The sequence below is a fragment of the Arvicola amphibius genome, chromosome 2 (genome assembly GCF_903992535.2).
Source record: "Arvicola amphibius chromosome 2, mArvAmp1.2, whole genome shotgun sequence".
NCBI lineage: Eukaryota > Metazoa > Chordata > Mammalia > Rodentia > Cricetidae > Arvicola > Arvicola amphibius.
Genome location: NC_052048.2, coordinates 179,467,042 through 179,493,749, shown reverse-complemented (window position 1 = coordinate 179,493,749; position 26,708 = coordinate 179,467,042). Strand labels below are relative to the sequence as shown.

General features: G+C 47.5%; 1 protein-coding gene and 1 long non-coding RNA gene across 2 annotated transcripts in view; one reads left to right on the top strand and one right to left on the bottom strand.

The window, feature by feature from the left end:
• LOC119806995 overlaps positions 1–12,714 on the bottom strand; it is a 39,361-nt gene extending 26,647 nt beyond the window's left edge. The window contains exon 1 of the long non-coding RNA XR_005284291.1: positions 12,670–12,714. This is a non-coding gene — a long non-coding RNA (uncharacterized LOC119806995). The remainder of the gene's footprint in view (positions 1–12,669) is intronic.
• Positions 1–26,708, top strand: part of Plxna4 (plexin A4) — a 446,194-nt gene that overhangs the window by 158,849 nt on the left and 260,637 nt on the right. The gene's annotated exons all lie outside the window — the stretch shown is intronic.

Genomic DNA, 26,708 nt, shown 5'->3' with positions numbered 1-26,708 from the left:
GAAGAAAAGCCAGCTCCACTTACCAACATGGCTGCCTGGCAGAGGTTGGGGAAAGGGTTAGGGCTGATTTAGGGCTAGGGATAGGAGCTTGGGCATTCCAGTGCATTGATCAGGGGGAGGGTTTGTGGTCATTGGTGTTGGGAAGAATTTGTAGCTGCAGTCTCCCCATGGACCCGCTGACATTCTCATCAATATAGACTCTCATGCCAGTTCCCCGCATGGCTGCCATCTTTCTGCAGACTTTGTAGTGGAAATTAAGATGTAGATGCCTCCCCCGTACCTTAAGATGCAGATGCCTCCCTGTCCCTTAAATGTGGACGCCTCCCCTGCTTCTTAAAACACAGATGCCTCCCACTGTACATTTTTTTTTTTTTTGTTGCTTTGAACCTGCTGGGCTATGGTAGTCCGCTTGCCCAGGGAGAGTAGCTGCCTGCTTGACTTCTTCCACTGTAATTGGTGAATTATTTCCAGGGTATGAGGCACAACCAGGGGTGTCTATTGATATCTGTAAAATGAACGGATACTTTATAAAAGTGTAGCTGCTGTCCAGGCGGGGGATCTCTGTATGGATATTTCCTTTTTGTCTTCCTGCCATTCTGGTCACCTCTCTGCCACCCCAGCCTCCTGTTAGGTTCACCGCAGCCTTTCTTCTGATGGTTTGGGGTTTGATAAATATTTCCCCCTCTGGAAGTCTTTAGCAGTACAGCAAAAAAAAAGGTTACATGATGGATTCTCCCCATCACTTAATTGAAGCCATAAAAAATGAAAAGAGAGTTTCCAATAAACCATGCCATTACTCACTGGTGGCTAGCGAGGAGAACCCAGAACAGAGCCCTGGGAGGCACAGCTGGGAAGCCCTCCAGCTCACTGTCTATTATGATTATTAATCACAATAGCAACAGGGTTCATCTGTTCCAAGCTCCTTAATGAACTTGGACTCATGTCCTTACAAGGTTGTAGCCATTACAGCAACTGGGGTCTTTCCATTGTGAATCCCTGCAGGGTTTGTTGTTTGGGACAGATGTGCAAGTGGATGTTCTTATGCTCCCCAAATCATGAGATATATCTAGCAATGTCTAGTCCTGAGCAGTGGTAGGAGAAAATTATATTTGCTGTGAATGGCAGATTTGGGTGGTAGTTAGTGATGTAGGAGTAAGGGCATATATGGACAGATAATGGCCATGTATCATAAATGGAATAGTGAGTTTTGTTTCCTGGGTGGTCAATATTGGGGTGGAAGTGTGGTATATATCATGGTAACAAATGTGTACTTGACAATGACATCCTTTCTGTGGGTAAATCTATGATATTTGGGTTCAGGGTATATGATAGGTCAGAAGATTTCTAAAATTTATTGTCATCACCTCTTAGAGGTCCCATCTCTTAATACCATTGCATTGGTGACACTTGAACTTCTGCACCGACCTATATCAGAGAATAACATTGACTATAAAGGCAGGGTCTTGCTAACAGCTAATAATAACTGGAGATAGCATTGGAAACACACTGTGTGGAGAACCATGCCTGCTTTGGCTGTTTCCCCCACTCTTTCTCTTCATACCCTGAATCCCGCAAATCTTTCCATCAAACCATTTTGCCTCCAGAGCTTCTGGATTGTTGTCCTCAACTTCTCCAGCTCTCTTCTGACTGTGGCTGTCTTTTTCCTGAATGACATCCCGAGGTCGGAGTGGAAAGGAGAAGGGGATGCAGATAAAATGTCAGGTCAGTTTTTCTCCCCCATGAAGGTCCTCCCAGTGATCTAGGCTCACTTTTCCTTTCCCACTTTCCCAGGCCCACAGCAGGCAATGCCCTCAATAAAATGATAGCCAGAAGAAATCTCTCTCAGCTGCTTTTTTCTAAGACCCTTGTTCTTCTACCTTCCACGCCAAAACCTAAGAACTCCCTCACTCTGCCAGCAACTAGATAGAAACAGAAATGAATCCATCTGTGAGAAACCTCAACATGTCATCTGATCCCTATCACTGCCTCATCATTGCCTCCAAGGAAGATCTTATTATATTAAAAAGCAATTGCCCTCCATGCCAGTTGTGCTAATAGATTCTGTGTGATATATATATGCAAGATTTCATTTTCAGCACATGAGATGCTGTTGCTTCCTTCCAGCCCATCCTTTACTTCTGCCCAAAGCACCTACAGTTCCAATTTTCCACAAGACTTCTGTCTGCAAGGTGACTGCCTCCAGGAGGGCAGTGGATGTTGAACTCACTGTTGTTTCCCCAGTACAGGAAGGGAGCCTGGCACAAAGTAGGCATGCAGTACCCATCCGTCTGTCTGCTGATTCACCAACCTCACTTATTTCCTTTTATAAATGAAGCAAATGACCAGAAGGAGAGAACAGGAAAACACACACACACACACACACACACACACACACACACACACTTTTAAAAATACAAGCAATTACCAAAGCTTTGAAAGCAATGAGGAGAGTGACTTGGGATAATTGGGAGAAAGAGGATCTACACAGAGTGGAAATCTGTAATATTCTTTGAGATCAAACTGACGATGAGGGGCCCAGGGAGAACATTCCAAGTCATGTAGAAAGCTCTACCCGGAGAGTAGAACATTCCATGTCACTAGAAAATCTCTATATGGAGATGTAGATGGAGAGGGTCCTGGAGGGACTCCTGCGGGAAAGCCTTTGTAGATGAAAAGCAGAAGGAAAGGACTGAGTTTGTAGAGGCAGTGGAGGACTAGATCCCTTTCCATAATATCTCTGGTCAGGGCATTTAGGCTTGGGACCATGTGATCAGTGGGTGGAGCTGAAGACCCTCATCCTCGAAATCTATGCAATCTAGGATTGAAACACATGGTGGAGAAACATAAGGTGAAGGTGAGGGAGCAGTGTGAACCAGGGATGCCACACCAAAGATCACCCAAGCAAGATGCCAGGATTTCTGGATCTCTTCCAGCACTGCAATGGGTACATCATTGCCTAGATATGACTTTGTTTCCATGGTTATAGTAGTAGACACAATGCAAACATGAGTTCACCTTTGGATTCATATGCCTCTTGCTCACCTGAACAGAACTTGAAATCAGGCCAAAGTCTTGTGATACGTTGAAAAGGTCCAAGTTTCACACACACACACACACACACACACATACACACACACACACACACACACACACACACACACCCCACACACAGTTGAGGCAATTGAAATCCCAATAATGGCCTGTTCTTAACTTCTGTGTTCTAGTATCAGTAAATTGAAAGTAGTTTCAATTGGACATAGATTTAGAGTTGAGAGCCAAGCTTGTAAAATATCCTTCATCAGTTACGTTCTTGTCAATTGCATATCAGAACTAGCCTTTGATGCGGGATTTTGGAGCCGAGACTCAAATAGGATGGAGAAGCGCCAGAACCCAGTCCAATTGATTGGAGTTTCCCATAATGATGGGGGAGATGGAACCTTTGATTCCAGGAGCCTGGGCCTTCCTTTACAATGAGAGGAGAGATGGGAACATTGTTTAGACAAATGTAGCAGCTCATTAATTAGAACTTAAATGTCCCCTTGCTCTGCCAACTCTGAATATAGTAAAGTGAAAACATGTGAGCCGAGGCTCATTTCTTAATGTTCATTCTCTACTTCTAAACATTTCCTTACATTAAAGCCCCCACATCTCTATCACTTAACAACAAGATCATGTAAGGGCGTACATGATTGGGATGCTGGCCAAGGTCCTGGAAATTTCTTTGGATGCTGCCAAGGACCGGTATCTCTGTTATTACTCATGAAGCTCGTGTCTATGGCTCCGAGTCCTTGTGGAGTGCCTTCCTAGCAAGGGTACTGGTGCACATGGATGATGCATGGCAGGACGGATAATGGACCATTAGAAGGGGGAAGGTGCCTGATATCTTTTACCTTCTGGTAGAGTTTAGTAAAAGAATAGTTGTGATGGCCTTCCCTACCGGTGCCTAGAGGACAATGGTGGCATGCGCCTATTTTTGGTGAAATAGTTGAGAAAGCCAGCCCTCCATGGCTTTCTTGTCAAGAGGCAGCATTCATAACCCTTCTCCCATGGACTCAACCTCCCTGGTGTCCATTGCAACACAGTTTTCTCCCTCTCACAGAGAAGAAAATGCTATGCTGTCAAAGGCCGTCACTGCCCACTGGTGTGGAGGTGACAATTCTAATGATTATCCCCTTGGAGGGGTTAACAGTGAGGGTGAAGGGCTTCCCAGCTGTGAATGTGACAGGCAGGGTGACCTGAGGCCAGAAGCTCGGCCTCTCTGTGCTTCTTTTTTGTCTTGGACAAAGCCTGGAATAGCATCTTGGCTACCTCCTGCAGATGTCATGTGAGAGTTGTGATTAATGCTAGTTGGAGTGTTCAGAAGAATGGCAGCATGCTGCTCTAGAGGTCAGAAGAACTTCCAGCTTGGTCTGAAGAGAGGAAGCATGAACACTGAAAATAGCACAGAGGACACGAGAAAGAGGGACATAGCCTGCCTTTCCCATGTGTCCACCAGTCACTGTTGCCGTGCCCCAGCCTTGACGACCTCAAGCAATAGGGGCAACTTGGGGCCCACTGTTACATCTGAACCGTCCTGGTTTTCCTATACAACTCTCTAACCCAGGATATACCAGCAGGGTCTTTCAACCTAGTGGACTAACTTCAATAAGAGAGCACACAGGTGAGCTAAGTACCTGACCATGAAGGGTGTAATGCTGGCCAGAGGAGGCCCCCTTCTGGGTAAAACAGGAGCCCTAACGTAGGTTAGGGAGGTAACTGGGGGAAATGCTGATGGAATAACCTGCCCTGTTGAGGTGAAAGACAGTAACCATTTACCAACTGCAATGGAAACACACCATGTCTTGCCATCTATCCATCCTTGTGCATGCTGTCTGAACATCAGATCCAAAAACAAGATGTGGCTTTTCCTCACTGTGAGAAATGTGGACAGAGTATTGGGGTAGGGTTTCATCAAGGAAGGAAAAAGATCCATTCAGCCCTTCATCCAGGGTAGGAAGCCATTTTAGCTCCTCATTTTCACTCCCAGGTGACCGAACCATCAATTGATAGAGAATTATTAAGGAGTGATAGCCAATACCACTCAAGATATCAAGACTTAAAAATACGAAGCAGGCAACTTGTGAGATGAGTCTGTACCCAGCTCATATGTACAGACACACACACACACACACACACACACACACACACACTTTTCCATGGAGCTTGACCAGGAGATGTTTGTGGATGGAGGCTGTAGAGCAGATGGGTTGTGTATCCCATTGTCCCAATACAGACCATCAAGTCCCTTAGCCAGCATCTTGGGAAAAGGACTCCTTGGGTAGAAGCCTAGTACAGAGCCCCCCCCCCACCTCTCCCAGCCACGAGTTCTTGGCTTCACAGCCCAGCTGCCAGAGACCCCCTTAATTGGGATGTTTGGCTCCAGCTGTCCCAACCCAAGGACATCATGTCAGCATGTTTCTCCTGCTGACTGTAAAGGAGCAGCTGCATCTTCCAGAAGACCATCCAAGTCCATCACTCGTTAGGATGATTATAGTATTTTACTTGTAAGATGGTTACGCCTCTTGGACCCCTTTTGAGATCTCATTCTCTAACACAGAAGGATGATATTTTGAGATTTCAGAACATTTCAACAGCATGGTTTCAGAGATCATGTGATCCCACATACTCGTTACAGAGATGGTGGTGAGGGCTGAAACGCTAGTGATGGGGAGTGAGAGGGAGGCAAGCAGATAGGAATCCCAACTTCCCTGAGGTCACCTGCAGAGCTGGTAGCACACATTACTGGACTGTGCTGTGAATAATGTTCTTCATTATAATGTTCTTTGTTAGCATTCAAAGCTAACAAACAAACAATAAACCAGCGTACTTTTTTTAACTTGAGAAAAAAAAAAAACAGAAATATATAGGAAAAAAAATACCAAGAAATTATACACACCAAGTGCCTCTGTCTTATGGACTTTCACATATTTTCCATTTTTATGGCAATTATTTTCTTTTCAGATTCAATTTTGTGTGCGTTCTGTATGTGTGCATGCACTCTAGCGTGTGCAAATATACATGCACCTGTATGCGCACCTGGGAAAGAGAGAGGCTGACTTCAGCTGCTGTCAATCATCCTCTGCTTTATTTTATTGAAGCAGGGTCTCACCACCAAATCTGGAGCCAGCAATTTTAGCTAGACTTGCTGGTCAGTGAGCTCCAGGCATCCATCTGCGTCTGAGCGCCTAGGTCTCTCTAAAGTATCCCCGTGCTCAGCTTTTGTGTTGGCATTGAGGATCAAAGCTCAGGTCCTCATGCTTGCACAAGTACTTTGCCCCCACGACATCCTCACAGCCTCAAGATTATGTTCTATGGGTAAGAATATACTTTCTCAGAAAATTAGGAAACAACCTTCGTCAAGACCCAGTAATACCACTTTTGGGTATATATCCAAAGGATGCTCAGTCGTGCCCAAGGACATGTGCTCAACTATGTTCATAGCAGCTTTGTTTGTCATAGCCAGAACCTGGAAATAAACTAAATGCCCCTCGACTGAAGAATGGATAAGGAAAATGTGGTACATTTACCCAATGGAGCACTACACAGCAGAAAAAAATAATGACATCTTGAATTTTGCAGAAAAAAATGGATGGAGCTAGGAAACATTATTTTGAGTGAGGTAACCAAGACACAGAAAGACAATTATCACATGTACTCACTCAGGCGGTTTTTAAACACAAAGCAAAGAAGACTAGCCTACACACCACAATCCCAGAGAACTTAGACAACAATGAGGACACTAAGGGAGACTTACATAGATCTAATGTACATTAGAAGTATAAAGTAGAAAAAGACAAGATCTCCTGAGTGAATAGGGAGCATGGGGACCTTGGGGGAGGGTTGAAGGAGGGAGGGTTGAAGGGGAGAGGGGAGAGGCAGGGAGGGGAGCAGAGAAAAATGTAGAGCTCAATAAAAATCAATAAAAAAGAATCAGAAAAAAGAATATACTATATATGTGACCCCTCCACCTATTTAGCAAACCTTGTAACTCAATTAATTTTCCCAGTTGTTACAAACCCTCCATAAACATAATTGTAAACATCTGCTTAATACTCTAGTATGTGAATGTATTCTGATTTATTTACCTACTCTCCTTTGGTTTGTAAGATGTTTGTTACTTCTCATTTTCAAGTTATAAATAATGCTTATATGGAAATTATTGTGCATGAAGATTTGAGGTTTTTTTTTTTAAAATTCCTGAATTGCTGACTGTTTCCTCTGGTGAGAGTCCCAGAAATGGTATTTTAGGTCAGAGAGTATGAACATGTTAAAGACTGGTTATCTAGTACTAAATTGTTTTCCAAAAGAATTGTTCCAATTTATGTTACCACTTGAAAACTATGAAATTTGATTATATCTTTGTTAATTTGGTAGACAGTCCTCATTTCTGATGTGTAAAAATTTGAGGCTTCTAAGTTCAAGGGTGGCTCTGATGTAACAAAGACTATGATTGAAAGAGGTTCATTGAACATTCTTAAAATTTGGTAAACCCTGAACTCACTTTACAAAGCAAATAATTAGCCTACTTCACACAACTGACTTTGACCTGCTCCTCAGACTGATGGCCGTACCCCAGGTCAGGAGCGATGCACTGATATAACTCCCAAGAATAAAAACAGAATAATGTAGCGTGGTCCCTAGGCGTTTTCTGAACCTAAACAGTCGATGTCCTTTGCTCATATATATGCATGTCCTGTGTGTGCATGTGTGAGAATGTGTTTGAGAACATGCATGCCTATGTGTTTGAAAGTGTGTGTGTGTGTGTTTGTATGTGTGTGTATGCATGCATATGAAGCATGCCCTTTACTCAGAAACTAGAGTATGCGATCAATGAACTCAAACACACATCCCCCTAGAGATCATGTACAATGTATCCTTGTGAAAATCACTGGTGGCTTTGGCTGTGTTGCTGACTGTGTCAGGTCCCTAAGCATTGCTGTTCAGAGGACATTTCTGCCATACCCAAGGAGAGGGAGAACTGAGAGAAGCAGCCGGCTTCTCATCATGAGATCTGGCAGGTCAGACCCTCGTAGGGCAAGCTGAGTCTTTCTCCAGATGCAGTCTCAAGAGCAATGGCCAGGGGTCTCTCTAGAGACTGCTTGCTGCCACATTTGATGGCATAGTGGGGACATTGGGATGATCAGTCCTTTGAAAATGGAAATTCTATCTGGACTGGTCCTTTTTGTATCCCACAAAGGAGAAATGTGGCCTAGCAAGTGGAGTCTGTTTTCAGGGTCATTCTTCACTTTATAGTGGTTTTCTAGAGCCTGCCACAGTGATAGAGCCTGGGAGCACTGGGCATGTAGCGCTACTTCCTTTGTTTACAGAGAAGTCATTTAGCAAGCCAGGCTGGGAAACAGATCCCCTAGTGCCGACTCTTTCTAGTCCTGTATGTGACTGTCAGGAACCCTCCATCTTTGTTGGTCATTGTCTCTTAATGTTGGTAGGAAACTCAGTTAAGTGACTCACGGGCTTTTTTATATATTTGAGTTTTATGAAGTTCCATTGTGATAGAAATCAATGGGGAGCTGGGGGAGTACTGTTTATTCCAGCCCATGGAGTCAGGAAGCTCCAGAGTTTTTGGTCCCTGGAAACATCCAAAAGGAGAAGTTCAAGGCAAATAATGAACGACTGACAAAGGGCCCAGGTACTACATTCCCCAAGACTGCAGAAGTGAGAACAGAAAGAGCCTCCACTGGACTAGTTAGTAACGGAACACAATTCTGAGGCAGTTCTTGGAGTAAGTGCTTGAGTGACTTATCACATGTGGGCTTCATTCATGTTCCACAAAGGAAGCACTCGCACTATTGTGTGGCAGGAGTGACATTCAGTACCTTTTAAATGAACCAACGCGAGGCTGTGTTCAGAATTAGTCTCTGGAAGGACAGAAACAGCTCTCCACGGATTGGCTGGCGTGAGGATCTAGGCTGTCCTTTTAACCCTGTGTGTGATTCAGCCCTGGGGCTCTCGGGGCTCTGAAGTCTGCCCCTCTGCAAAATGGGATCTTGGCCAGCTTTGTGGCCACATTGAGCCATTGTCACTTCCCTGCCTCTCCAACAGCGTTTTCCAAACCACGGGTCACAACCTCTTAGTGAGTCAGGAAGTTAGTGGGTTTTTAAAATAAATTAATAGACTAAAGAAGGAAAATGTAAGTCCTTGCAGGTATGGAGAGGAATGCTTTTTTTCCTGCAATCTTTGCTTTAGTCCAGTCTGCAAGGCCGGTAAGATCTCTCAACAAGTCAAGTCTCAACCAACAATTTCTAGAACTGTTCTTGAGGGGGCAGCGAGAGTCTAGAAGTTCTCTGTGCATCCTCTGCACTGTGTGCTTCATGTCACATGGGGACATGTAGGGGAACACAGGGATATGCAGGGGGTGGTGGGAGAGTCTAGAGGTGCTCTGTGCATCCTCTGCACTGTGTGCTTCGTGTCACATGAGGACGTGCAGGGGAACACAGGAATAGTAATCCTGAGCTGTGTTGCCAACGGGTTTGGGGATAGGGAGCTTTTAGGTAGCTCATGTCCTTCACTGTGTGGTCTGAGCTTCTGATTCATGAGACCTACAAAGCCAGTATTTTCTTCTCTATGAACAGGGATAAGGAGGAGGGGCCCATAGCTGTCACTAAGCTTCCCAAGGCTGGTGGTGAACTGGAGCTATCCATTCCCCTTTGTTTCCTGTTGTTGGGATGGCCAGGGAAGTTGAATTAAGGAAGGATAAAGGAGGAAAGATGAGGGTCAATGGCCAAGCATCTACTATGGTATCAGGGTCAGTTTTTCAGAGTCTTTTAAGCACAGAAGCTGTAGAACCTGAACTGGCCTGTGATGGCTCAGTTCACTGGGACCCAGGAGCCCCAAAAGCTAAGGGTTTGCAGCTTCCTGTAGCTGGTTTAAAGCTCAGGCTTCTTCTCCACTGTATAATGGCCTCTTCCTGGCTTGGAGGTTCACATTTCAACAAACAGCTATGAGAGCTTTAGAAGGAAAGCTCACCCCTCACTGGGAAGTATGCAGCACACACACACATTCACTCACACACATACATGCACATACGTACACATTTGCTCACACACATACATACACACACATGCACATGCACACACATGCACATGCACGCACCAGGCTATCAATATTTGCATATGAATTATATCCCACAAGCTCATGTGTTTCATCTCTTGGCTGCCAGCTGGTGTAGCTATTTGAAAGATTGTAGAAGTTGTAGAACTTCTGGATGTTGTACCTAGCTGGAGGACACAAGACCCTAGAGGAGGGACTTCAAGACTATAGCCTAGCTCTTGCTTCTGGGTTGAGCACTTTGTCCCTTGGTCAGTATCATGGCCATGTAAGAATCTACCTCATGCGCCACTGCCATGGTGAACCATTCCCACCCAGTGTCTTGCTTTCTCCACCATAGTAGATTGTGACTGTAACCCTTAAACCATGAGCAAAACAAAACAAAACAAAAACAAAGCTCTTCTATCTTAAATTGCTTTCATTAGGTGTTTAAAATCAAAACAATAAAGTAACTAATAGATACACCTCTCTTGTTTACTTCTGAAGTAGCCCCAATATTCTCTCAGGAGCAGAAGATCAGAAGATCTCCTAACAACCTGTAAGAGGAAGGCTCATGTCTCCTACTCTACAGCTTCAAGACTCCATCCTCCCATACCTGCAGGTCTCCTTGACCCTGGAGTAGTATGATATTATCAGGGGGTAGCTGGGTGTGATGGCACGTGCTTTTAATCCCAGCAGTTGGGAGGCAGAGGTAGGCAGATCTCTGTGAGTTCGAGGCCAGCCTGGTCTTCAGAGTAAGTTCCAGGGCGGCCAGGGCTACATGGTGAGATTAGACACTGGCTCAGACTGTCACTGTTCCTAGGACTTCCTAGGAACTGGCTTAACTGACCTCTGTGCTCCATAGCTGGTGATGCCACTACCACCCTCCTATCAGGAGTCAACAGAAGTCACTGGAAAGTTACATAGTAAGTTACCATGTGAATGTCATTGAAGCAGTCTGACATGAGAGTCCCAGCATTGACCACTAAATGACTACCCTTGTAATAAGTGACCCCCGTGTCACCAAGTTTACTGCCAGATCCAATGTGGCAATGCCAAGCAAGCTGCACTTATGGTGTGGCCGTCTTTTCCGTCAGATGGTGAGAGTGGCCCCTGCCTCTGTCTCTGTCTGGTCAACAAGGGTTAGAAAGGGGCAGACTCAGCTGCTACCCTGGCTCTCAGCCTCCTTACCCAGGAAATGGACAAGACAGCCCTTAGTCTAGTGCAGGCTGGAGGGTGCTGTCACTGGGGGAGTCTCCGGTAGCTCTCCAGCAGGCTTCAGAAAGCTTTTGAGGTCTTGCCAAGGGTGGCACTGGACGGGACTTTCCAAAACAGTAGACCTGTGCACAGTTCAGTTCCCAGAGGGACACAGAAGGTGCATGCTTCTCATGTGCTCTTGGGTTGGGGGCATCGGGGTTAATTCCACAAGGGGAGCAGACCCTTGTTACATCATGGAGGTGCTGGGGAACCATGGAAACAAAAGAAGTGAAAGAAACTCTTTTCTCTCAACCACCCACAGAGCCCAGGGGAGTTCTGGTCCTCAGGATTGACAGGGCTCCCTGCAGCCCTCTCATCCTGATTAACTGCGAGATTGGCCCCTCCCTCCTATACTTCCTGCACAAATGTCTTTGGTGGCACCGGAAGCTTGAGCAGGGGTTTGTGTTGTAGGAGGCTGGTTACGAGTCCACACTTTTCTCCCTGCTGGTCACTCAGTTCTGTAACCTCCCTCAAGAGCCCCCCAAACACCCCCTCCTCTCTGTGTGTTTCTCTTTGCCTCCCACTAAGTGAAGCCACAGACTTACATCTTGGGTCTGCAGGCAGATTCCCTGTCATGGCTTTCTGTGGGGAGGGAGAAGGTTCTTGAGAAAAAGTAAAGGAGGGAGAAAAAAGCCAGCGGGAACAAAAGTCCCCATTTACACCCAGGCCAATTGGAGAATTCAGCTGATGCAGCAAGAAAACAAGATTGGGAAGAAGTGAGAGGGGGATGATTTATGTTTCATGCCTGAAATGCCTCTGGAGACTTTCAGGTGTCTCCCGGGCTGCCCAGGGATCTTTAGCAGCAATTAGTGCCCTTACCCCAGCCCTGACCAAACTCTATTCTTCCCCCTTACCAGCCTACCTGGGTTTCTACTTCTGCTTCCATATAGTGTTGTGGATAGGGCATTTCAAACCTTGTTCTTCCCTGCTAGGCTTCCTCTTCTTTGTCTAGCTGGGTGGAATCAGGACACTGTCCCAGAGAAGATACTAATGAGAACTGAGATCCTAGAAGAAGGCCGTGCCAGGCTGGGCATCTGGATGCTTCAACATGCAGCTTCCATTGCTCTTCCCTTGGTTCTCAGTCACCATGTGTCCCTCAGGTCAGGCCTTTGAGTATGGGATAGGGACCTTGTGACATGAGGGGGCCAGGCCTGTTTGTTTGTTTCTGTCCCACCCAGTACCCCACAACTGTTTAGCCCCAAAGAAAATCACACATAGGTCTCTAAAGTTATAATGCTGATGGCCCATTAGCTCTAGCTTCTCACTGGCTAACTCTCACATCTTGATTAACCCATTTTTCTGATCTATGTTAGCCATGTGGCTCAGTACCTTTTTTCAGTGGGGCAGATCATATCCTGCTGCTTCGGTGGTCTGGGCAGGAGTGGGAGGAATCAACTTCCTCCTTCCCAGAATTCTCCTGTTCTCATTACATCATTTCTACTTCCTGTCAGGTTTTCCCACCTTTACCTCCTGCCTGGCCAATCAGCGTTTATTTAAAACATGATTGACAGATTACAGACAATTCTCCCGCACCAGGACCCGGTTTCCGTTTAGCAGGAGAGGGCAGCCTTGGCTTTCTCCCAGCTCTGCCTCATGGGGTGTCAGTGTAGAAAAGTCACCACACCACTTGGACATTCCCAGAGCAGAGTTATCCTCTGGCTTTGAACTTTGACCTTTGAAGCTGGCCAGGGCAACCCAGTTAGCAGATAGAGACTCTGAGTTCCAATGATAGCATTGGATCAGCTACATTCGCCATGCTTTTGTAATGAGTAGGTCCTCCATGACAGGGAGAGCTCACTCAGCACAAGATGTAATGGGGTTAAGGACACAAAGCGTTTCTATAACTGGAGTTCACAGTAAGACCCATGGCCCTTGAAACACTGGGGCTGTCACAACAGCACGGGAGGGGCTTCTCTCCCTTCTTAGTTGCCTTCAGCGAAGCCTGGTTGATGCCGTAGGCTGAGTAATTCTTGGCAAACTTGCCCTTTGCTCTGCTTGCCCTGACAGGACAATGGGCAGCACTAGAAGAGTAGAAAACAGGCACGAGATGGGACAGTGTTTTGGTGATCCCGAGATCCGAATGATTAGCCTGCTGTCCCTCCCACTGGTCACCTGGAGCTGTGCTCTGTCACTCACTGCCCTGCACATGTCGGGCCAGTTGATACCACTCAGAAGCTAAGGAAAGAAGAGACTATCTGGGGCCTTTGGAACTTGGATAGAGTATCTTCAAGCTCTCCCTCAGCTTTGCAGGGTCCCTCTTGTGTTAGGTAAGCACTTCTGGCAAGTTTGCATAGATGTCTCCCTTCCTCAACCATCAGGGTGTCTGTCACCTGTCACTGTTCATTGTCGTCAGTAATCTTGTCTGATGTAGCTCCGCCGTTCCTGTTTAATTTGTTCTTTTTAATTGGCTGTGAGCTTGGCACCAGCCACTCAACGTTTATTAGACTTGGGTATAAAAGAAGAATAGAGGCATTGAGCGGTGAGTGACTCAAGAGACCCTGTAAGTCAAGAGCATTAACTTGGTATGCGGGCACTGGAGATTTCTGTTAGCCTTTCCCAGGTTATGTCTAGGATTTTCTGGTACATGGCTGGCTTTTCAGCTGGAAATATCTAAGACAGTTATGTGCAGACAGGCAAAGGGACATGAGCCATGACGAGCACGGCTTACCTCCATCCCCATCAGTGCTGTATCCTGAAGTCACTCTAAGGTCTCCACGTTTGCTTAGCTAAGAGATGCCAAGTGTCTGCTGGAGAATTGCCTCTTTGCTGGCAACTACTCCTGACAGTTTGCAAGGGCTTATAGCTGGGCCAGCTGTACGTAGATCCACCTGTTCCGGTGCCCAGCAGGAACGGGACAGGTTGTGATTTTTATAAACCTTCTCTCTATAGAGGCCCCCACATTCTACCTTTCGTCATCACAGGATGACGCATCCTCCTTTACTGGCCTAGGATGGTCTTTGCCCATACACTGTTTTCCTCTCCTTTGCTACATCCTGAATGAATTCTATCTCGTGATGATACCCTTGAGAGGAACCCCAGCCCGACTTCCTCTAACTCCCGTACATGTTCTGCCCAGCAGACCTCTGACTTCTTCCACAGCTAAGCCTTTGGTCCTAAAGGCATGCCAATGACTTCCTGGTTTTATGATCTTTGACCATCCCAGCCACGGTGAACAGGGGTTTATAGCCCCTGCATACTGGCATTGTGGGAACCTTTCAAACTCTGATGCTAAGACGATACCCTAGCACAATTAACTCAGGCCCATGCTTTTTAAAACTATTTTTAAAACAATTATAGAGTTGCTCAAAATTTCCAAACACTGTGCAAAGGGGCCCCTTGTTCACTTTACTCAGTTTCCCCCCACGGTAACACTGTGCAGAACTACAGTACGAAGGCATGACATGGCCGAGGGGCTTTCTGCAAATCCACTTGGTGCTGGGATAGTGTAGACTGGGTTCCTGGAGACCTCCTCTGGCCCGCGTGCACAGATAGCTATTTGCAGGGCTCCCAAATGAAATTGAAAATAGACCAAACAATGTGACAGTTTTCTGCTGCTATTTTTTCTCCCATGAACAGAATGTTCAGCATTATTTTTTTCCCTCTTTGTGCAATCCTGCAAGTGAGAAATAATCTGATTGGAATGCTGGCTGATACTGCTGAGAAACCCAGCAAAGAGAGAGAGAGTGTGTGCCAGGGACACATCTGGGGTCTCAGAGGGCAGAAGGGTTGGTGTGTGGCCAGCTATGCCATACCTGGGTACTGAGGAGTCTGGGAAGTCCTCGGATCTCAGTCTGTAGATGTTGGTCTTGGAAGGCCTGTGTCCTCTGGGGATTTGCAAAGGCTTTAGCTGGAAAGCCATCAGGCGGTAGTGTGGCGCATGAGCACAGGTAGCAAAAATGAGGGTACCTGGGACTGGGGCAGGTTTTGTCTCAGGCTTGGTCAACTGAACCATTGAGGAATAAATACTCTGGGCCACCAGCTTGCTTTGCCTGAACCAAACATGAGAGGTTGTAGAAAACAAGGCAGGTGGCCAAACACAAAAATCCTCTTCCGTACCCTGATGAGGACTCTCAACATTAGCATCACACAGGAGAAAGGGGGACACTGTTTCTTTGGGAGAGTTTACCCTTGGGACAGTCATTCTTGCCTTTATTTACCAGAAGACTTGGCATCACCCACTCGAGCTTGCTTCCAGGCATACGAAGATGAGGGATCTAATAGCTGACTAGGCAGTTACCTCTCTAGATGGGGCTTGGATTTCTTTTCTTTTTTTTTTTTTGGTTTTTTTTTTCTAGACAGGGTTTCTCTGTGGCTTTGGAGCCTGTCCTGGAACTAGCTCTTGTAGACCAGGCTGGTCTCGAACTCACAGAGATCCGCCTGCCTCTGCCTCCCGAGTGCTGGGATTAAAGGCGTGCGCCACCACCGCCCGGCCTTGGCTTTATTTTCTATTCGCTCCTGAGAGGTAAGTAGGTCATTTTGATGTGTTTTAGGTCACAGGTGCCCAGCAGATGTGGCTAGTGAATGATCAGATTTAAAGGTTACATTCTTATTCTTCACCCCCCAGAGAAACATCCCAGATCTTGACAGGAGTTTCGGCTGCGCGGGTAAACACATTTGTCAAAAATCCATCACCGTGTACACTTAAGATCTGTAAGTGTAAATTTTATCTCTTAAAAATTCACATCCTGGGCTGATATAAAAGAGAAAATAAAAGCCACAGTTAAGGAAAAACCCTTTTAGTCAGGGGCAAAAACCCCGATTTTGAAACCTCATCCTGTAGCATTTCCCAGGTGGTAGCTCCCTGCAAAATGAAATGTGACCTCAAACCTCTGTCCTCCAAAGCATAAATGTGTGTCCCTGGCCAACTTTCTCCAGCCCCGACCTGGGATGCACTGAGGTCGTGAAGATCCTGCCTCCTGCATGAAGCCCTTCATAATCCTGCTGGCCAAAGGGCTCTTTCCCGTTTCTGAATCTCTCAGTCCCCTTATGATGTGATCCTTTATTCACTGTCTTTCACTTGTATTTTTTAAAGAAGCTCATGCCCATAAGAGCTGGCACTCTCTAAGTACTCAATGAACAATCATTAGTATTTCTGTCATAGTTTTTGCTTACACAATCAGACTCTTTAGGACCACATACGAGTTCAGCAGGGAAATAGTGTATCCTTTGGTGGGTAAGCATATGGTGGACACATGTCACCATTTGAATCCTTTAAAACCTGCATTGATATGTGCCAGCTTCCGGCATACTCAAAGTGCATATCTGGAAGAACCTGCCTATGCCGATAAAAGGACTGGGGGAAGATTCTAGAAGGGACTCACTCTGTGCTTAGATAGAGCAGCAGACAGGTGTTGTGGGGAGGGAAGAAATGCCCAGAGTGCCAAGCCCTTCCTCCAGGTGGTCTGAGAGAGCTGGAGACAAGCCTGCACCCAATGACAATAGAGGTCAATGGCCTCAGGACACTTGTGAATGATGCTTTCTATTTTCTGTGGGCATTCAGGGTGGGGTAAAACAGGATGCCCTTGGTGACAACAGTCCTGCCTTTCAAAGTGACACTCAGAAAAGGGCCATGATGACAAGAACACCTGCTCATCTCTCCTGCCCATATCCAGTGGGCACAGGCTGGGCCACCCTGCTCATTAGGTCAGCATCTGTCCCCACCAGACTGCCGCCAGCTGATGCTCATTAATCCTGAAGCCCTGAGCATGCCGGCCGAAAAGGGCTGAGCTTTTAGAGCCATTTATGGCTGTGAGCTCTGCGAGAGCTGCTAGATTGATTTATAATTGGGCTGAGGGGCCTCCCCGTGTCCCTGGAGCCCAGGTCCTAAACAGAGCCAGCCCAAGAGGGTAGTCTTGGCTCACTGACTTCCTGAAAAGGACCACGGTAGGAATGAGGTTCTTGCCAGACCAGCATGGATGGCAGCTCCACTGACATGATGCCAACACATTCCCCGGCGGCCTCCTGGCCTGGCTAATGCAGACAGGAGGTTCCTTGCTGAGAGATGATGCGGAGTCTGCACCAGTGAGAACATAGTCCCCTCAGTGGGAAAGATGCCCCTCAGAGCCTTCTTGGCTGACCCTTAATAAGTCTTCTAAAATCATAGCATGATTTTGTTTGGTTTTGCTTTGTTTTTGATAGTAACAATGGAACCAGCAGTTAACTTACTGACTGTGTTGTGCTGAGGCATTCAATATATCACCTTATCCAATGAGGTAGACTTGTTTGGCAGGTGGGGAAACTGAGGCACAGCAAGTTAAATAACCTGCTTAGGAACACATCTTTGTAGAGGCAGTGGTTGGCTTGGGGTTTTGATCCCTCTTCTTCCTATTGCCCCAGGGCCAAACTTGACTCTATCAGCTTGGGCAACCTGTAATGTGTCATCAGAGATGCTGGGAGCATCCTAAGGATAGAAGGTGAGATCTGATGGCGGAGAAAGAAGTTGGGATGTTAAACTAGGGTTATAATTGCAGTCCAGCTACTGGACAGCATGCACTTTAAGGATCTTTTGTCTCCTTGCTCTCTGCCCTCAGTCGCATGGGTGCACTGCCCACCCCTGCAGTTTTAGGATGAGTATACCAGCCTGCAGTAAAGGGGAAAACTGTCCTTGACCCAGGAAAAAGGAAACACAAACTTGGGTGGGACATCATATTTCAGGTGGTAGGTGGTAGGTATTTGAAAGTCTGCGTGCGTTTCATCCTGGACCAGAGGCGAGTTCTGGCCCTCTGTTGTCTTTTCCTTCCTTGCCTCACGGTGAGGGACAGGCATCTGAGAAGTTCGAGCCTATGTCAGCTTTCCTTCTCTCTGGTGTGAAGTTGTCTTGAGAGTGTGCTGCATAGGTGTGCGACTCCCCTGCCTGCTCCCCTGATTCTTCGTGCTCCCTCTTTTCTGTCTCCCCTCTCCTCTCTTTCTCCTTCCTGCTGCTTCACTGTCATCAAAGACAAGGCTGGCTCGCTCTCCAAACTGCGCGCCCAACTGTCTCCACTGCTGCAGGTTTCAGAACAGCCCGAGTGGCCGTGGCGCTTTTCAGGGCAACAGAAGCTGCTGATGCATAATTCAACAAACAATCCAGAAATGCACCAGAATCCAAATCGCTCACATCAGAAGGCTCTTGATGTTAAACGGTGTTTCTGAAAAAAACCCACTCCATTCATGCTCATCCCCGTGCTTTTATCTTCCCGCATTTGTACAGTTTTCGGGAAGACTGGTTCTAGAGAGGAGTCTTAGCCTCCAGTGGATAGCGGGGGTTCCCAGCAGAGCGTGGGTGGTGTGAGGTCCCAACCCCCACCCCTGGGCAGCTGTCAGAGTGGCAGGAGCCTGGGGTCGAGTCTGTTGGGTGGAGTCCCCCAGCATCAGGTGAGCATGGAGCCTGGCCAGCCTCAGATTTCTTATTCCAGGAAGGCAGGGACAGACCCTGGAGAAGCCCCCGGCCTCATTCATTCTGGAGAGGCCATGGCTCATAGTGGTTAAGAGCGCAGCCTCGAGTTGTCGGTATAGCTCAATTGGTAGAGCGCTTCTCTTGCAAACCCTGGGGTTAATTCCCAGCACCACATAAACCGGGTTTGGTGGTGCACCCCTATAATCCTAACACTTAAGATGCAGAAGCAGGAAGTTCAGAAGTTCAAGGTCATTCTGGGCTACATAGTGAATCCGGGTCCGTCTAGGCTGTATGAGACTCTGGGAGTGGGGGAGGAGTGCAGTCTTTGGAAAGAACATCTCCAAGTTCCAAGTCTGACTATTGTGAATCTATTGTTTGCCTTTAGGCTTGACACTTAACCACCCTGGGCCTTAGTCTTTGTGGCTATAGAATGGCCTTCCAATAGTGAAAACAAGAGTTCAATGTATGTGAGTGCTACGTAAGTGCTGGCTATTATTGCTCTAGAAACTTCTATAGCTCTCTAGGGGACTCCTGGATTTCCCCATTCCCTTAAGGGATTCCTTCTTTGCTTTTCGTTGCATTGGCCCGGCTAGGCCTCCTTGGTGGGTGTCTGGCTGAGTCCCCTGTATACTGCCCTGTCAATCATCATGGCAGGGACATCCCAGAGGAGGCTTGATGCCACAATATCAGCTACCACCTTTATATTTCTGGGATGCATTTGACCTAAGCCATGTCAGGTCTAATCATACGACCATAGTAATCCCTAGGCCACATTATTCTTCATGGTAAGGCTCCAGGATCAGTTTATGTCCCATCAAACTAGGACACTCTTGAGGAACCATCTTCCACAACTAGGGAGAAAACAGAACCAAAAAACTCCAACAAAAAGATTTCTGTGCACTTGACTACAGGCAGGTGGGCCTGAGGGGGCCAGCCTTGCACTGGTGATGGGCTGGTTTCATCACGCATCTCTTGGCCATCAAAGCCCTGGTACTCACCATCATCTCTTCTGGCTTCAGAGGTTCCTGGTGGAATTTGCTTCTGTGCTTCCTGCTTCTTCTTGGAGGCAGAGCCAGATGACTTTCCTGTCTTTGCAAAGGGGCTGGCCCAGCATCTCTTAGACCGTGTCTGTGATTTGGCCAGCCACAGTTGCAAGATGGCCTATCTTAGTTTTGTTTTCTCTTGCTGTGAAAAAATACTATGCCAAGAGGAACTTAAATGAGAAGGGGTTTATTTGGTTCATAGTTCCGGGTTGTCATCCTTCATGGCAGATAAGTCAAGGGGGCAGGAACCTGAAGCAACTGGTTACCACGGTCACCAGCAGAGAGAGATGTATTAATGCACACACGGTAGTTCTTAGCCTGATCTCTCTGCTCTTAGACAGCACAGGATTCCTAGCATAGAGGATGGTGCCACTCATAGTGGGTGGATCTTCTCACCTCAATTGACTTACTCTAGACAATCCCCCCCAGACATGTCCATAGATCAACCTAATTTAGGTAGTTCCTAATTGGGACTTCCTCCCAAGGGACTTTAGATTAGGTCAAATTGACCATTAAAATTAATCAGCAGCCAGCCCATGGTGGCACATGCCTTTAATCCCAGCACTCAGGAGGCAGAAGCAGGCAGATCTCTGTGAGTTTGAGGCCAACCTGGTCTACAAAAACTAGTTCCAGAACAGGCTTCAAAGCTGCAGAGAAACCCTGTCTTGAAAAACAATAAAACAAAAACAAACAAACAAACATACAAAAATCATCAAAGGGTCTATCAGAGGTATTGGTGCATCCTGTTGGGCAGGAGGATCTTCCTCTCTGCTTCTGCATTCACAGGCCTTGGTGACCACTTATTACGCTTAGCTCGGAGGTATGTGGCTGCCTGAAAAACTTGCGAAGGTTGCTACCTGGCTCCAAGATGTTGTCCCCATTTTTTCTTTCCATACCTTCCCTCTTTTACAGATTTTCTACAGACTTTGATTTATATCCTCTATTCATAGTATTGACTTTGAAAGCAACTTCCTGCCTATTCTGTCCCATAACTCCACAATTTCTCTCTGCCCAGATGACCAGCAACCACTCTCTCTCCACTGTGCTTAATAACATATGAGAAACAGATTTTCAGTCTTGGCATTTCCCAGGCATTTCTGGAGGGCCTGCTAGGCCAGCTTCCCTATCAGTTCATAGCCAGTTCTCCTTGTTGGATTTTTCTTCATCCTTTCCAAGTGGGAAGGACGCAGTTAAATGTTCAAATGTCCTCCTTTCTGGCTGGTGTCCATTTGCTGTCGGTCTGCAGAGGGAGGCTACTCACATCTACAGAACTGTGCAGCTAACCCATTGCTCCCAAAGGGGAGGCTGTGTGACAAAGATGAGGACCCCAAAGGCCCAGGTAATTCCCAGACTGAGAATTTAGTGGCTGACAGATCCAAGCTGCTGATGGCCATGCAGAACTTGGGCAAGGGAGAGAGAGGGAGGGAGAGAGAGAGAGAGAGGGTGAGAGAGAGAGAGAGAGACCCCTGGAATGCAGCTCAGAGCAGGACTGGATAGGCACTATGGGAGGACAGACTGTGGGCTCTAGACTGGAATCCTAGGCAATGGAAGAAATAGAGACGAGAGCTTCACAGATTCCCCTGACTCCTTCTTGGGTTCAGGGGTGGCCTGTGCCCTTTGTGTTAATTCCATTTTCACCCCATTCTGTATGGGATATGACTTCTCATAGTTTGCTAGCCTTAGCATAAGGAGGTGAGAGAATTGGCCCCAGGACTACACAGCAGGTCAATTGTATAGACTGTGTTCTATCAAATCAGAGCAGACACAGATCCCAGGGACTCCCAGGCTCAGAGAGATGTCCCTGTGCAGTGTGACTTGTGCAATGTTGTCCCACAGTCCGTTAGTTACAGAACTGGGATTAGAACCCAGGTTTCTGAATTTTAATTTAGTGTTTGTTCCACTTCTCACCCTTGGTCTGGTCCAATGGTTCTTTCACCTGCTCCCTCATTAGCCAGGAGGAGGGAGCTCCCTTGATATTGGCATCTGCCAGTGCCATCTGCACTAGTTCAGTCTGGCAGTCCCTAGAGGGTAGGACAGAGGCAGCCCTTCCCGGCTGGGCACCACTTCAGAGGCGACTTGGCTGTCCTGCACAGGGGCTGAATGGAAGAGCAGGTTTAGCATAAGCATAAGCTGAGCCCATCCCCCGTCTCCCCGCCCCATCCCATGTGTCCTGGGTCTCAGCCAGGGCTTGGAAAAAAATTAAATAAATAAATTCTGGGTGGCTGCTAGCCAGGCAGACACCCAGGTTATTGGAGGATTGGGGACGGTCAGACAGGGAGGCCAGTTAGCATGGGAAAAAAAAGACACTGGGGTGTGAAGGAGTGGCCTGGGTCTCATGGGCTCTCTGCCTGGAATTGGTAATGGGTCTGGTGGCGGGTGGCTTCTGGCTGCAGGGCCAGGGTTTCTCAGGCAAGCCTTGGCTTATATCCTTACTAGGAAGGGAGATCCATGTCCTGGTATCTCAGCTGCACTTGGCTTCCATTTAGCCCGCTGAGTGGGACATTCTTTGCATCCATGGGGTGCCTGGAGCCTCGGTCATGGATACTTAGTACAGTCTTTCCTATTCTGTCTTTCCTGGTTCTGGTATCTCCAGAGAGTTGGTGCTGTGTCTTGCTGCCCTCTGTGTTCTCAGAGCACAGCTCAGTGGCCTACAGTATGATCTCAATAAGTGAATACTTAGATAATAACATTGAAAGCTGAGCAGTAAGCTTGGTGGGGCTCTTAGCCCTAGCTACTGGTGCCCAAAGTCCAGTTGCGTGTGAGGCTGTGTTCTTTCAATTCATGGCTCTGACACTAGGTTCATCTCTCTCTCTCTCTGTCTCTCTGTCTCTCTGTCTCTCTGTCTCTCTCTCTCTTTCTCTCTCTTTGTCTTTCTCTCTCTTTCTCTGTCTCTCTCTCTGTCTCTCTCTGTCTCTGTCTGTCTCTGTTCTGTCTGTCTGTCTGTCTGTCTGTCTGTCTCTCTCTCTCTCTCTCTGTTTCACACACACACAGACACACACACACACACACACACACACACACACACACAAAACCCAACCCCAGTAAACATCACCACTGTGTGCCTGGCATCTAGGTGCTTTCCTACTTCGCCTAATAGCCTATGAGAAGGGCAGATTTGCTAACTTAGAGAGGCAATGTCTGGATGGGGAGTCAGATTGACTACCTATAGGAGCTCCTGCTAATGAAAGAAAGTCTCCCTTTGGATGGGAGGAGCTGAGGGCAGCCACTGGAGTAGGCAGTGGTGATGGCAGGTGGGGATGGGGCGGGGGCAGGGCTTGGGTAGGGTGGGTGGAGATGTCAAGTAGGTGCAGGGCAGCTGTGATGGCTCAGTAGACAACTCCAAACAGCTGATGGGGAACAGTCTCTGAAATGCCAGAGCAAGACACTGATGGCGCAGGATTCTAGCAAGGTTTAACTCTATGTGGTGAGGAGGGGAAGGCAGGGCCTAACTGGAGAAGGTTGGGGTGGTCCCTCTTCTCACCCCGAGAAAAGACTTTTCTGTGTTGCTAGCTCCCCGGCCTGGCTGCTCGCCTGGTACAGAGGCAGCACATCTGAGCACCACTGAGGTTTTACGAGCAACACTATCCGTGTGTGTGTGTGTGTGTGTGTGTGTGTGTGTGTCTGCTGACCGGCCTGGGCCTCAGCAGAATTTGGGCTTCTGTGACCACTGCCTTGGCCTGCACAGTGACCAGGACAGCTGTGATTTATAAGATATCCACAACCTCTGACAGGGTTCCACTGGGAAGGCCCAGAGGAGGTTAGATACTGGCTGTTGCCACAGTAACCACCAAGCCAGGCACTTGGCAAGACAGAGGGGGAGCACTCCAACCCACATAGACGCACACTGAGACCAGACAGTGACTTGGGACCTCTGGGGCGTCTGATTCCCATCCAGAATGTCTCTGTCATTGGAGCCACTTGTCAGGGTATGGTGAATCTAAGCTGGGTACTCAGAGACGAGAACCCTGGAAGTAGACAGTGGGTAGGCTGGGGAAAATATCTCACTTTAGAAAGATTGCTCTGAAATAAGGGGTGTCTGAAAAGAATACATCATGTCATCCCGACTTGGAAACATATCAGGGCCCCATTTGTCCCCATTGTGGTGAAGTCACCCTCCTTCCTCTTTTCAGACACTCATTCACTGGTCTCATAATATGGGTTGAACGTCTAGTGGGTTTAAGTCCAGAGGAGGCTAGAAACACACACAAACCTCTGTGGCTTTTGGCACGTGCTGTCCTGGGTCTTTTATTGAGCTCTGTAGTCTTCATACCCTCTGTGAACTGCCAAGTCACCAGTCCCAGTGACAGGGAACAATGAGGAGCCTCAGCAGAAGAACAGCAATGTGAGGAGAGCACTGGGGTTTGGTCCCCCAGGTCCTCATTACGACTGGTAGCCTGAACTGGTTATATCCATCCATTAGGTCTCTCTTAAGCATGTTCTACCTGTTATTCCTTCCTCTCGACCTCCATCGGCTCTGCTCGTTCATTGCTTCTCCAGGTCAAAGGGTGGCCAGGTCCTTCCCACCTCTGTAGCCTCAGGGTAATGTGTTATTTATCCCCATGGCTCATGGAGGGGAGCACAAGAGCAGAATAAGTAATTGTGAACACAAAAACCATGCTTCCAGCAGAACCCCAGCTCAGGCAGACTCCACAGGCCTCCCTCCCACCTTGCTGGCTGCTCCTTTGCCCTTTGCACCTGCAAGGCCATAAAACTAGAAGAGTTTGGAAGGAAATAGTCAAGGATGCTGCTGTTCCCAACCTGCTTTGTCCTTGTCTCAGCGCTAGATGATTCGAATGTCTCGTCCTGCTGACGTCACCTGGGAAGGTGGCCACACCAAGCACCATGCCACACCTGCTCTGATCAGCGTATGGCCTGCCTCATACTCTTAGCTGGATAAGGTATTCCCATCATGCCTTCTTGTTTCTGGGGGAGACCACACACAGGGATCCATCAGCCCTTTGTTCATTCAGAAGGAAAGGGGGAGGGCAAGAGGGAACTCCCTGCAACTGTGGAGCCTGGGAGAAATGACAGAGCTAGCCCTCTGTGTCCCTTACTGCTCCACAAGCCTCCTCTGCTCCCTGGCTTTTGAGTCACCAGCCAAGAATTTCCTCTTTTATTGCTGACATCATTTTCTGGGACTGAAAACACAAAAGCATGGGATGGCAAAAAAAAAAAAAAAATGTCACAGCCTGTCTCGTGACCAACCAGTGGAAGTCTTGGGCTGAACGTTCTGGTTCTCAAGTGAGATGCTATGTGTGGACAAGCCCTATGTGAGGATGGGGCGTTGTGGTTACCCACATGGGACAGTCGTGAGTGGGCCACACTCTGGCTGGTCTGGGGACTTACTTTGTCAGAAGTTTGCGATGGCTAAGGTTATAGTTATGCTTTCCAGTCAGAGCTGTGGGTAGGCTACCAGCTCCTGTCTGAGCTGCTTGCTTGGCACTCCCTGTTTCTCAGGGTCCCCTCATCTGTTATAGGGCTTGGTGGGAAGGTGCCCCATCTTGAAATGTGGAATTATGAAGCCTACTGTTTTCCCAGTGTCTCGTGGGCTTAGAAGGGAGGAGGGAATAGGACAATCCCATGAAGCTCTGGTTTGAAATCCTCAAATCCTGAATTCTAGACCTGAGCCATTCTTGAAGCTAGAGTGCCCTAGCATGAGGGCCAGAGACTCTAGGGACAAACACGGAAGAACAGTGGGGCCAAACTCACACAGCTTTATCCTCCCGGGGGGTTTGAATGCTAGAGCCCCATTGGGAGGTAAAGATACAAGGCCAAGGCCAAGGAAACTGGAATAAATCACAATGAAGTGTTGTGAACCAAGAGTCAGGGTGGATGATAGTGACGTAATGTTAAGCACACAAAAATGTCACTATCATTTGGTGACCAAGCTTCATTAATCCCTGGACTTTGAAAGGATCTCCTTTCCTTATTTTGGTCTCAGGCAGGGACACAGACTAGCTGGGTGACTTGGGGAAGAGAATTCCTGGAGACTGCAGTTTCAAGGGTCACCCAAGATTTAAGAATTGATTATGTCAGAGGAAGAGAAGAGTCTTTGGGGGTCACACTGAAGTAAGCGTCAGACTTACAGGTGTGAGGGGATGCTCAGGGAACTCGGGAGTGGCTGAAGCCATCATGCATCGCTTGTCATTCCTGGGTAGGTTGAGTGTGTTCATTAAATGCTAATGTGTAACATTGATTGAAACAAGTCTGCAGTCCCAGGCAGAGATGGAGGCCTGTGATAGGCTGGAGGGACAGGGAGGCCCCTGGGAGTATCCAGCCTCCCTGGCTCTATACTGGAGACAGTCTAGGATGTGGAGACTACTTAATGGCCCAGACAGATTAGGGGAGAAGTTACAGCTGAGGGTGCACAGCCTTGTGACTGATAACCAGTTCCGTGAACAGGAGTTGGCCAGCCAACAGACACAGTGTAAATAAATAGGCTATGGTCTCCGGTCAGGCCAGCTCATTTAATTACGGAATCAACTGCCCCCTTTCTTCACCTTGGACTTCCCAAGTCACCCTCTGAAATGCTCTACATCCTCGCAGCAGTTCGGAAACATCTCCCATCCCTCACACTTACTCTCCTGGATGGACACACAGTTGATCTAGCCTGTATGGCATCTCTTATCTAGAAGCTTCTAAGCCACAGTATTATCTGGTCACAGCTGGGACGTTCATCTTCAGCCTTTCTCTACTCTGTTTCTGCTTAGTTGCTGAATATCCATAAAACGTTTTTACTTGGAGGCCCTATCCATCTTTATATCTGCCTTCTACTCAGTATAGCTAAGAAACTTTTGTATACGTGTATATGTGTGTCCAAGTACCGCTTGTGTGTGCAGATATACATGTACGTGTGTGTGTGTGTGTGTGTGTGTGTGTGTGTGTGTGTTGTATGGAGGCTAGAAGACTACTCCAGATGTCATTCCTCTGAAACTATCTACCTCCTTCAT